The sequence below is a fragment of the Prionailurus bengalensis genome, chromosome E1 (genome assembly GCF_016509475.1).
Source record: "Prionailurus bengalensis isolate Pbe53 chromosome E1, Fcat_Pben_1.1_paternal_pri, whole genome shotgun sequence".
Classification (NCBI taxonomy): Eukaryota; Metazoa; Chordata; class Mammalia; order Carnivora; family Felidae; genus Prionailurus; species Prionailurus bengalensis.
This window is the reverse complement of record NC_057347.1, coordinates 33,199,418-33,212,894: the sequence shown is the minus strand read 5'-3', so window position 1 is coordinate 33,212,894 and position 13,477 is coordinate 33,199,418. Positions and strand designations below refer to the sequence as shown.

Genomic DNA, 13,477 nt, shown 5'->3' with positions numbered 1-13,477 from the left:
TGATACCCAATTAAAATTAAAGACAATTGTTGGTATTAGAACACTGCATAATCTTTGTTGTAGAATTCAGGAGGGGCTCAAAGAAATGACTGCTATTGCTAAAATGAAACTTAAAATTTTTTTAATGTTTATTTACTTTTGAGCGAGAGCAAGAGAGAGAGACAGAGAGAGAGAGAGAGAGAGAGAGAGACTGAGAACGGGGGAGGAGCAGAGAGAGGGAGACACAGAATCTGAAGCAGGCTCCAGGCCCTGAGCTGTCAGTGCATAGCCTGATGCGGGGCTTGAACCCACAGACTGCAAGATCATAACCTGAGCCGAAGTCAGATGCTCAACCAACTGAGCCACTCAGGCACCAATGAAACTTTTCAAAGTTTTTTCAAAAATGAAACTTTTATCAGTGAGGATCCTGATGCGGGGCTTGAACCCATGAACCATGAGATCATGACCTGAGCCAAAGTCAAGAATAAGATACTGAACCCACTGAGCCACCCAGGCACCCCACTATAATGAAACTTCTATCTTTGAGAATAGGCTTCTTCACTATAGTGGAGAAATAGTGAAAAATAGGTATAAAAAATTCTAAATCCTGTCTCATTCCAGTAATAATTCATAATCCTCCAGGGATAAATGGACACATTTTTAAACAAAACACATTAGTTCCCTATAGATACTGTAACAGATTACCTCAAATTTAGTATTTTAAAACAGCACAGACTCAACATCTTCTAATTCTAGAGGTCAGAAGCCCAGAGTCCCACAGGGCTAAAATCAAGGTGTCCTCAGAGCTGTGTTGTCTCTGAAGGCATCAGAACCCATTTTCTCGCCTTCTCTGGTTGCTGGAAGTCACCTGCATTCCTGGGTGCATCTTCAAAACTGCAGCTTTTCTGACTTGGGCTCTTTTGCTTCCCTCTTCTAAGCACCCTTCTGATTACACTGGGTCCACCCAGGATAATCTCCCGGTGTCAAGATCCTTAATTTAATCACATCTGGAAAATCCTTTTATCCTGTAAAGTAACATATTTGCAGATTCTCAGGATTTGAATATGGGCATTTTGGAGGGAGCATTATTCTGTCTACCACAAGCCCCTTCCACCTCATTCAGAGATGTATTTTTTTAAAGCTTATTTGTTTTGAGAGAGAGAGCACACGCACCAAGTGTGTAAACGGGAGAGGGGCAGAGAGAGAGGGAGAGAATTCTAAGCAGGCCTTGTACTATCAGCACAGAGCCCAGCTTGGAGCTCAATCCCATGAACCACGAGATCATGCCCTGAGCCAAAATTAAGAGTCAGACGCTTAACTGATTGAGCCACCCAGGCACCCCAGAGATGCATTTTAAATGAAATTTTAATTCTTCTATGAAAAATGTTTTATTAACAGAAACAATACTTTTTTATTCTTTAAAATCAACTCTATACTAATTATAACAGTATGAATATCTCAATCCAAAGACCTGAATTTTAACAATTAGAATCTTATGGTTACAGAAAACTGCAATAATTTCTCATATTCATTTTTCATTTCATTATTTCAACATATTTCATAATTTCAACATAATTTCATTATGGAGCAGTGTGATAGAATGGCAATATGGCAATCTTTCAAATATAAAAAAGATATGCTACAGAAAGATAAAATTCCACTGGGATGTGAAATAGTTACATGAATTCAAAAGGAAATGAAGTGATACAAAATTTTTAATTGTTAAAGACCTATTTCATATAATATATAAATGGATAAAGGTACGTATCAGAACCTAAGTGGTACATTCCTTCAAATATATTGAAAATACAGATAAACTCTTATTTTCAAATATTAATATTTATAATATGCTAGAAACTATTTACAGTTACTTGATCTTATGCTAGAAATTTTTAGGTGAAAATATAAAACTGTATGATACACTACATCGTTTCAAAATATTTTATAAGATGAATGAACAAATGTACCTTTGAAGTTGTACAGTCCTAACATCATACTGAAATACTGTTCTAGGTCAAGAGTTGCCCATCAGTACCAGAGATTATTGGAAATAGAATTTGACGCATAATTAGCATGTAAACTATTTTCAGTTTTAATCTCTCTTGAGTCCTTATCTGTAGATAGTAGTAATAGCACTAGCTTTGTTCCCGGGGATTTTGTCACTACCTAAAAGGACAAGTTGTCTAATTTTGTTCATAAATGATAAAGTGCAATACAAATTATAGTGATTAATGTTGTTCACTCTTATGTAAGCACTAACAAGTAATAGGGCTTTTCCTGAACCCTTTATTTTAGAGACAAGTTTGCCATGAACCTGCTTAGGAGGAGATCAAAAGATCAAGTAGGAAATCCTGACAATTGCTCCTCTCCTCACTCATTAAATCTCCCTAAGAGATGACTTTAATGGGAACAACTGGTGACTGTTTACTGAGTAGTAAAAGTTCAGGTCTTTGGAGATTTTCATTTTGCACAGAGTCTTTCAAACAGGGATTTTAAAGGTTACATTGAAATATGTCATCCTTATTCCTCAATCTTCATGCCTGTGACCTCAGAAGGACACTGATAATAGCTTTGTGAAGGGGAGATTTGCTACTCTCCAGAGGCATTGGCCATAATTATTTGGTGGGAAAAGCTAATCATTTTCTCACTTGTAGGAAGACTGGAGCTTCCATTGGTGGTAGTCCCTTTGGCAAATTGAATGGCTTTTCTTATGATAATGTAGGGAATGAATGAACTACACATTAAGGAGCTGTCTGAATAGGAAAATGTATTGACATTTCAGCCTTCGTTATCTGAATTGTGTTGAAGAGTGGCTTTGTCAAATTAAAATGAATGGCAGGTCAGAGCAAGAATTAGGAGCTCTTTCTCACTGCTCAGAAGACGTATTAAGTGTTCTCTAATTCCAAGAGTCCCAAAAGTATTAGCCAACTTAGGTTACAGACACAAGGTTTCCTTACTGGGTCTTTGTTGGAAATGTGGAAAAATGAGAGGCTGCAACAAATCTCCGCAAAGGCAACTCTTGACTCTTGTTTTGTTGCTTTTCCACCATTGTCATGTATCAGCTCCTTATACAGCGGGCAACTTTGTGTAGTGGATATGGCTTCAATTGGAGCTCATGAGAATCTCTTTCTCCTAACTTACCCCTACACATGTGGCCAGACACTGTATTTCTCTGGTTCTCATTTGTAGATTTCAAACTACTGGGTCAGAGCAGCAATTTTTTTATACCAACCTACACAAAAATGATAACAGCCTGCACAAATCACTTTGTGTGTGTGTGTGTGTGTGTGTGTGTGTGCATGCATGTGCATGCACATACACACACTGGGCTTCAGATTCAGAGAAAGCCCAGCACTGATTTTATGAGAAGAAAACCACATCACCTTTATTTACCATTTATTTTTCCACTCCAGAAAGCCTTCAAAGTATCAGTAAGTGAGATGGACATTATTATACAGCTAAACTTTAATATACTGTAATTAATTTTAAAAGTAGATTTTTTGAGGGTGAAGTGACAGATAAAGGAGATAGATATCCAGTGAGGAGACTGAAGACCAGAGATGCAACGTGACTTCCCCAAACACCTAGAATGTTTGCAAATTATCCTGTGAAAGAAAATGCTTTAAGTCTAAAGAAGCTGAAAGCTCTCCCAGATGGCTAGGAGTTGGTTGAGCCAATACTGGCTGAGTTGGATTAGAACTCACTTTCTGGGAGTCCCTTTCAAAAGAAGAAAGTGAAACTCTGGAGCCCACTTTCAGAATATATCATAAGAAAACTTGTTAAATTTTCAACCTCTTTATAAGCAGAAAGCATAAGCCAAGAACTGTGTGAATGCTACCCTATGAATGCTATGCAGATAAAAGCCTGACTATCATGTGGGAAAGAGAGTTATGAGAACCTATGCTGCTGGTGATGTAATCAAACTTGGAACATCAACTCTGGAACAAATTTCATTTGCTGGGTTTATGAAAGAAAGCTGGATGTAGGGATGATCATTAAGGATCCTCACTGTGGCTATAGGGGTTGCTCTGGCCAAGGCCACTGTGGCCCCAGTTCTTAGTTTGCCCTTGATTTTGAATTTTAAAGATTGCTGCTTTTTGCCCTTGAACCTGCTATCCACTTTCCTGGCAGCAGTTTCCCTGGTAGTGAGGTCCTAGGCCAGATCTGGAACACGGTCTCTGCTGGTGATTGCTTTGATGCTCATCAGGTTCAATTCTTTGTGATTAAAAATGTGCCTTTATATCTCGAAAAATAAATAAATGATTTAAAAATACTTGTAATGTTATTGCAAAAAAAAAAGACATAGAATTTAGAGTTAAGACCTATTTGCAAACTCATTCTAAGAGCTATACCAATGACTTTAACTTTTACTAATAGTCTCACCTAAACTTATTTCTTTTCTAGTATGTCAAAAGAAAAGGTTAACAACCACTTGTAAACTTCTGCTAGTTAGCTAACAACAGCTCCTTTGGAGAAAAAAATGATGCTTTCAGTGATCAATTCCAAGAAACTCATCAGGCCATAGGTTTTTTTGCTTGTTTGTTTTTGTTTTTGTTTAAGAATCAAGTTTTCATAGGAAGAATATAAATAACTGTATCTCTCATTTCCTGGAGTCTTCAAAGGAAAACCCAGGTTTAAGTCTTTGTTTCTCTATGTGTCTACCTTCCTTTGGCAGAAATTCTTGCATGAAGACTGTGCCATCTATCTTTCTTTCTCTTGGGTTCTTCCTTTGCTCCACCTGAATTTTTCCAGCAAAGCTTTGGAAGCTTCCTCTCACATTACAAAATCTTGTGACATGAAGCCCAAATCATCTGTGCTCTAGACATTGGTACAATCTCTTGTACTCCTGTGCTCAACTCTTCTCCTTGGCTACATTTTCTCCTTGGACCACTCTCTTATCATTGTTATGACAAGGAGACTTGGAGTTCAGGCAAGAATTTATGGAGATTGGAACAAAAGGGGGGGGGGAGTTCAATCTGTTTGACTTCAAGATTCCAGACACGTCTTTAGCCAAGCAAAAATATTATACGAGTACAAGTGTAGCCAAACAGGCTTCTGTGCTGACCTTTCAAATCAAAACCTCATAGTAATTAACTAAGTGCATTTGCCTGAATATTAGTCAAGATGCATCTTTGTCCTTTCTATGCTTTGTGTTGTTCTTTTAAAATAATAATTTGAACATGAATTTTGGCTTTGGTGAAGGATCTTGTGGAGAAAAAGAGGATACAGAATCAGAAAATAGAGGGAATATTGATGAAGGTGGGTCTCTTTATATTTCTTGAGATATAATGGAAAAGGTTGGTGTTGAGCAAACATCCCAGGACATAATTTGGAGATATAAGATTCTAGGCTCAAACAATGTTTTTCTCAGTGTGATCTATTTTAAATACTGTCTGATACCAGTTTTATCATCTTTTATTCAAGGTCTCATCCTACCCCACCTCTAAAGGAATCTAGCCTCATCAATATTTCCTCTATGGTCTTATTCTACATTCTGTCTTCCTCCACTAGCTTCTTCACTTTAGCCTACAAACACGATGGAATGCTTATTATCTTAAAACAGTGACAAAAGCAAGGCCAATGCTGTGAATTGGGTAGTACTGGAATGTGTATTAAGCTAAAGTAACTCATGTGGAAATGGCAGTTCAGGCTGCATAGCAACTTGGGGAGTCAAGAGAATGAAGTGATGAATATGGATATTCAAGAAGCTACATGTTTGAGTAAGCATGAGTTAGAATATTTTTTTGTAAACAAAGCCTTGTGCATAATCTCCATAGTGTTTTGTAAGTTTGATATCTAAAATATGGAGCTGGGGGCACCTGGGTGGCTCAGTCAGTTGAGCATCCAACTTCACCTCAGGTCATGGTCTTGCAGCTCATGAGTTCGAGTTCCATGTTGGGCTCTGTGCTAACAAACAGATCAGAGCCTGGAGCCTGCTTCAGATTTTGTATCTCTCTCTCTCTCTCTCTCTCTCTCTCTCCCCCCCCCCCCTCCTGCTCATGCTCTGCCTCTCTCTGTCTCTAAAAATAAATCAATGTTTAAAAAAATTTAATATGGAGTCGGGGTACCCAGGTGCCTCAGTTGGTTAACCATCTGACTCTTGATTTTGGCTTGGGTCATGATCTCATTGTTCATGAGTTCAAGCTCTGCCTTGGGCTCTGTGCTGATGATGCAGACCCGGCTTGGGATTCATTCTCTCTCTCTCTCTCTCTCTCTCTCAAAATAAATAAAATTAAAAAAAATAAAATATAGAGTCAAGAAAGGGTACCAACTCCAGACAGCCATGGGTGCCATTGACTGACGCTTATTTATGTGAGGAACAAGTTATTATCAATAGAGTCATATCAAAGAGGTTATGGCATATGAAGTGATATTTAAGGACCTGAGGTGTTCTGCTAATACTATGTTTAAACCCTGAGGTGTGAGAAGTAGACCAAAATCTAGAGGTCCTTAAAATGGTTCGTAAACCATTAGGACCCAGTTGGGAGCATTGCTGCAAGACTAAAGTGTTAAAAGAGCTCAAAAAGTGTAACATCTTCTGGAAAATGGCTGTGCATCCTCTCTAAGGGAGAAATTCTGTGAGGAGACTAGATTAGCCATTATTAACACAGCTGTATTAAAACATTTTCCTCACAGAATGTGGAATCAGAATCCTTGAGGGTGAAGTCTGAGCATAATATGCTTTTAAGTGTTTATTTATTTTTGAGAGAGAGAGCCCATGTGAGCAGAGAGGAGGCATAGAGATATTGAGAATCCCAAGCAGGCTCCAAACTGTCAGTGTGGAGTTTGGAGCCTGATGTAGGGCTGGAACACACAAACCTTCAGATCATGTCCTGAGCCAAAACTAAGAGTCAGATGCTCAACTGACTGAGGCACCCACGTGCCCCTTAAAAGATTCATCCAGAGACATTTATTTGTGGCTGGCTTAAACCACTGTTTGGTGGTTGTGGCTACTATGTCAGTCATTTAAAGGGAGTGGAGGAGGTTTGATTTGAAAGTTTATAGTTTTCATAACTCCTTGGATTCGTGAAATTCAAATGTTTCCAGACAATCCTCCATCTAACCCAATATATCTTTAGCATACACGTCTATTTCTGTGGAGGCATAATTCCAGATAAAAGGCTACCCAAACAACCAAAACAGCAAATAAGACCATGAAATTGCAGGGACTTTAATGGTCTGCTTGAACACTGGCATGGAGGAACAGGTGAGGGATTTGGTCTTGGATCTCGTGTTCCAGAATACTCAGGTAGTAGTGATCCTATGAGATCTCTTCCAAGAAAACTGTAAGGGGTTGAATCAGAGCACTCTCAAAGTTCTTCCCATTTACCCTCAACCATAAGCTTTGTCCTGCAGACACTAATGGCTTATTCCTTCTGCATGTGACAGCAGAAGTTTGCTGGCAGAGGATCTCCAAGGGAAGAGCACCTTCTGGACTTTCCGGTGATTGAGAATATGGTGCTTATAAGGCAAGGGTGATTGTAAACTGAAACTTAAAGCCCTGGAAAACCCAGAGTTCATTACATTTGTCACAGAATTAGCTTTCCAGAGGACGCCTGTCTTGTGTGCTTGTGTGATTAGGGTGCTGAATCCTAGCCGAGAAAAATTGTACAGCCAGGCTGGTTCGTACCTCCACAAATGTGTCAATTTCAAGGTTGGTTAGGCTCCTGCGACTACTGGTAATTCATCCCAATTTGTCTTCCTTTTTCTATTTCTCACAACCCTGTATCCTAAGAATTCCCTACATGCAATTCAGTGTGTTTTGAAAACATCATTTTTATAAAGGCTACTTTCTATTCTATCGTATGGTTGTTTCATAATGTATTTAAACATTCTCTTATTGTTGAGCATGGAGGTTGTTTCCAATTTTTAGCAGTTATGAATAATGTTGCCATGGATATCTTTGTACTAAATCTTGAGGAAGTCTCTTCTTATTTCTTTACAATAGATTCCTACTTGTAGAGTTACTAAATGAAAGAGTAGAAAATTTAAAGATGTGTGTACATATGGGTATATGTTTATGATATAAATAGCACATGCATATACAAAGAAAAACATCCAGACAAATAACTCTCATCCAAAATCCCAAGACTCCAAGATTAACACAGTTAACATTTTACTAAATAATCTTTTGAAAATGCTTTATGCATACATTGTCATAAACTTTCTAAAGAAAGGGCTCATTATACATCTTGCCAAATTCCTTCCAGAGGAACATGACAATATAAACTCCTACCTGCTATATACGAGCACGTTGATTATTATAATTAAATAAATATGTTAGGAAATAATGCCTCATTATTTTTATTAGAATTTATGTAACTTGAATGAGATTGATGATCATTTTGCATGTTGATTTTTAAAAATTTCTTATGAATTGATTTTCCTGTTATTTTCTCTTTGTAAGAGGGTAAAGTTATTTTAAAATATAAAAAAATGCAAGGAAGAAAATAACAGTTATTCAAGTATCCATCACACAGAATTAACCCCTGTTTAGATTTTAGTAACATTTATCTTTTCATAAGTTGTTTGGGTTACATAAGTGTGTTTGAATACATTGCCTCCTTTTAATAAAGAAAGTACATTGTCTTGACTTTGACCTTTCGGTATTTATATATATCTTTTCCCTAAGAACTAGCATGTGTTTAAAGGGTCTTCTTCCAAAAATTACATTCTGTATCTATATATCTATTATCTCTGTCCACGGAAAGTGTATAATGCAGTCTCGTGTCTGTACTGTTTTTCACCTCTTTTTTTCAGCCATCGTGTTTCTGAACTATCTGTATTGATAATTTTGAGCCACTTCATTCCTTTGAACTACTGAAGTCACAGTGTATGTACATATAGATTTATCCTTTTTCTTAGTGTTAGACATTTAGTTTGTATAATTATTTAAAAAGAAGTCTCAGCCCTGGGTATATGAGAATTTTTTTTCCCAATAACTACAATAGCAGTGCTCTGTCAAGCTTCCTTCTGCTCCCTCCTGCTGAGTAGTGGGATCCCTTAATGACAGCTCATTTGAGCCAGTGAAGTCCCATTCTGTTATTAAACCAGTTACACTTCAGTTCTTTAAGACTCAGTAATGTACGTTTTATCACCGTAATCTCATATTCTATTCAAAGCAATATCCCTTCCCACTGCACTCAGACCAGCATGTGGCTCTAAGCATTTAGATTGGGCAGAGGGAGGCAGAGTAGATTGCCCATGAACCCTCATCCTCCACGTTGCCCCCATTTTTCATTTTCCTTCTTCTCTCTCCTGGTATTGGCTAAAAGGAGAGAGGGGGATAAAACACATCATCTGTTTAAGATGGAGATCCTCTCTTGGGTCGATTGTAAGCACTTTCCCAGCTCGCTGATTTCATGGTGGGAAGTGGTAGCAGCCTCTGACAGTAAAGCTCAGGGCAGACCTCTATGGTTTCACACTGCAGCAGTCTGCAGACGGGGCTCCACCTCCTTCCCATCTGTGGCCCTGGACTCTGAGTCTAGTGAGCCAAAGTAGGATCTGCTTTCTAGACTTGCAGGAATGTGGACTGGAGTGGATTGTCCTTGCCCCCACTGGGCTGTTCTTCTGTGCTGTCCATCCATCCCTTGTGTCCCTGGCAGCTGGAGTGGGGACTCTCTGGTGACTAAGCAGAAATCTATCCAGAGATAAAATATCAGTCTCCCTTTCTTGTGGACTGTCCCCAGAGATTCTCAGGGTCTTTCTTTTTGTGGGTATGGGAACTGGAAGAACCTCTTCCTCCCAGTTCTTTTTATATGACCATGGGGTCGGAGGGGGCGTCACATGTCTGTTCTACTGACCTGTTGTCTCTGTGTTGGCTCCAGGGGGAGAGGGCTGGCACCCTCTATTGGGCAGTTCTCTGTACTTAGTGCAAGGTGCTTAATGTCTTTGGTTCTCAGTTGTGTACTTTAGTTCTAGGAAAAAAGGAAATATCCTATTTGTATCTCAAAGCATCTCTTTACAATAGTTTCCAAGGTTTTACTGTCCCACATAATGCAGTTCTGAACATCCTTGTGCTACTTTCTTGTACACACATGACTGCTTGTGATACAAGACATTTAGAAGAGGGTCTGCTGAGTCATAGGGTATGTACATTTTCAGTTTTAGTAGGTACTACCAAATTGTCTTCTAAAATGGCTCTAACAACTTGCACCCCCATAGCCCTATAAGAGATTATTTCCTAAACACTCATCATAGTTGACATTACAGAATTTTCATCTTATGAATAAAAAGTAATATCTCATTTTTAATTTGCTTTCTTGATTTTTTTTTTGCAAAGATGAATATATTTTCAGCACCCCCCTTTTTCCTGTTGTAATATCTGGCTTTGGAGAATGTCAATGCTTTGTCATAGTATATTTCGTTACCCTCCTAATTTTTAGTAGCCCTTCAGTTAGAATGATTTTTCTAAAATCTAAATCTTAATACAGATTTAGAAATACAGAACACTTTTGCTTAGAAAGTGGTGTTTCCAATTGCCTTCAACATAAATTTTGAACTTTAGCAGGCATGAAAACTCCTATAAGATGTACCCTTGGTATACTTATTCAGTTCATTGATCAACATGGCCTGCCTTACACCCCATGTGTTCCATGCATACTGAACCATCCTTGGCTAGTCATTATTCCATCCCTTCTCTTGCCTCTCTACTTTGACCTGTATGTTTCCTGTTTTCTCAGGAATGGCTCTCTACTCCCCAATTTCTATTGCTCTTTGAAGATTCTGCTCATGCATCCTCTCCTCTAGTAACTCCTGTTCCTTCTCTGTGACTTGAGTTTCTCTCAAACACTCTTCTCATAATTTTAACAGTTGTGTTATCTCTTTGTGTCTGGGTTATAGTCTAATGACCCTTGATGTCCTGATGGTCAGCATTGTGACTTGCACATAGGATGACCTGAGGGGGGAAATATTTTACATGAATGAATAAATAAATGAAGCTAAGACTTAGAAATCATAGTTATAATGTCATGAACTGTCTGAAAGAAATATACATTTATTTGAAGTGGTTGAGAATTTAATTATACTTTAAACAGTGAACTCTAGTTCTCTCAACTAGAGAAGTTGAGAGAATGGATCAAGAATTGAGGCATAGAATTGGGTAAGAATTAGTGATTTTAGAAATGAATTGCTTTAAGTGATGGTATTTTACAGTGGAGTTTTCTCCTAGGATGTGAACAAATAGGTATCAAACACCAAAGTAAGCATAACAATTTAGTTTGAAAAGAGGTTAGATGGTTATGACAGTTCTCAGATCCTCATCCACAACAAGCAGATTTAAACGAACTGAGGATTTAAATAAAAAAGACGTTGTAAAGAGGATTTTGGAAAAGGTTGCTGGTGGACACTGAGCTCTCCTACCCATCTCAAGGGAAGGGGTAGATTGTACCTGTCCTTCACCTTGTGCCCAAGAAAGGGGCTTCACCAGGACCACTCAGAGTTAACACACACACACACACACACACACACACACACACACACACACACACTGGTCTGGTGTCTGATTCCTGGCTGAGCAATGGGTAGTGTAAGACATAGCCTTATTAGCTATATACAAGAGACATAGAAGTGACTGCACTGAGTCTGTACTCCCAACATAGATCAGGGGAAGAATGCATGACTGTTTCTCATGGACCAGTGATGGGTAAGATAAAGCAGGGGAAGAGTTAGAGGGTTGCTTGGAGGTGCAAATAATCATCAGCAGTGATGAACTGAAGGTATCACCCAATTTTCAGAGGGTAAAAATAGAATAGGTGACCAGACCAACTAGAACAGAGATCAAGGGAACTGCAGGTGGCAACTCATAGATTCCCTGAGAGCACCATGGGAGAAATAGTCAGTTCAGACATCTGCCAGGTCTGGAGAAAAGCCATTGTTCCAGTAAAAACTTTCCTTAACTCTTTTCCTCTCTTTATGCCTCATGTTTCAACCCAAAGAGGTCAGAAACTTTACTTAACAGATGGTGTTGAAGGATAAAACGGTGGTGGGGAAAGAGACCAGAGGCCAGGGGTTGGGGAGATAGCAGTAGCCTTAATTTTTTTAAGATATGTGTTTCCTTTATTTTTTAATATAATTTATTGTCAAATTGGCTAACATACAGTGTGTACAGTATGCTTTTGGTTTTGGGAGTAGATTCCCATGGTTTATCGCTTACATACAACACCCAGTGCTCATCCCAACAAGTGCCCTCCTCAATGCCCATCACCCATTAGAAATATGGAATGCTTCATGAATTTGCATGTTATCCTTGCACAGGGGCCATGCTGACCTTCTCTGTATCGTTCCAATTCTGGTATGTGTGCTGCTGAAGTGAGCATGAGCAGAAGCCTTAATTTTACAGACGTTTGCAATTTTGAACACACAAAGTGGACATTTCCATTCTGAAGTTGAAACAATATTTTATCACTGAAAAATTATTAAGAATGTCGGAGATGTGCCTGAATTTTCTATAGGGGTGGGAGAAGACAAACCCTCACTAAATAAATGGGTAAAAACAATGAAAGGTGACATAAAATGGCTTTGTAATTTCATTCCAAGATTCATGCTTGTTCAACGTGATGATAACATTTTACCTGGAGCTTGGTGAGCATTTGTACTGTGGCAGCTACTGAAAGTCTCTGTGCCAGGGTAAACTATTTAAATAATTTACATGTTAAATCATTTCTATTATATTTTATAGACATTCAAGATTACTCTTGAATTTCCTCCTAGATATCAATGCTCAGGTTCTTCAATTCTTGCCTCTGTCTTCTGAACCTCTGTGGTCAGTCTTAATAAGTGAGAAATTGCACATGTGGTGAGCCTAACTCAGATAAGCTGGAATAGATTTTCATACTCTCCAGTTCTGGCCTCCTGGATAGAATCAATACTATTGATCATAGTGGCTGCGTTGGCCAGACAGCCACTACCCTGAGAAAAGCATCTCATCAGTCTGCTGGTGAAAATTCACAGGAAGACATGGAAACATTTTTCAGAGAGTGAGAATGATGTATTCTGTGCAGGCCAGGTTAGCAAATTCATAGAATTAAGGGCAGTATGCTCTTCATAGTTTTCTCTGTTTTGAGCATTGACATTGATATTAGGGATATTCTTTTTTTTAATTAAAAAACTATTTAAAAAAATTTTTTTTCAACGTTTATTTATTTTTGGGACAGAGAGAGACAGAGTATGAACGGGCGAGGGTCAGAGAGAGAGGGAGACACAGAATCTGAAACAGGCTCCAGGCTCTGAGCCATCAGCCCAGAGCCCGACGCCGGGCTTGAACTCACAGACGGCGAGATCGTGACCTGGCTGAAGTCGGACGCTTAACCGACTGCGCCACCCAGGCGCCCCTAAAAAACTATTTTTAAATTTTTTAATGTTTATTTATTCTTGACAGAGAGAGAGAGAGAGAGAGAGAGAGAGAGAGAGTGTGTGTGTGTGTGTGTGTGTGTGTGTGTGTGTGTAGGGGAGGATCAGAGAGAGAGGGAGGCACAGAATGTGAAGCAGGCTCTAGGCT

General features: G+C 38.8%; 1 non-coding gene across 1 annotated transcript; it reads right to left on the bottom strand.

Moving 5' to 3' along the window:
* Positions 1-12,189: 12,189 nt before the first annotated feature.
* Positions 12,190-12,296, bottom strand: LOC122486189. Its single transcript, XR_006298046.1, has one exon. It is a non-coding gene; the product is annotated as a U6 spliceosomal RNA (small nuclear RNA).
* Positions 12,297-13,477: the final 1,181 nt, after the last annotated feature.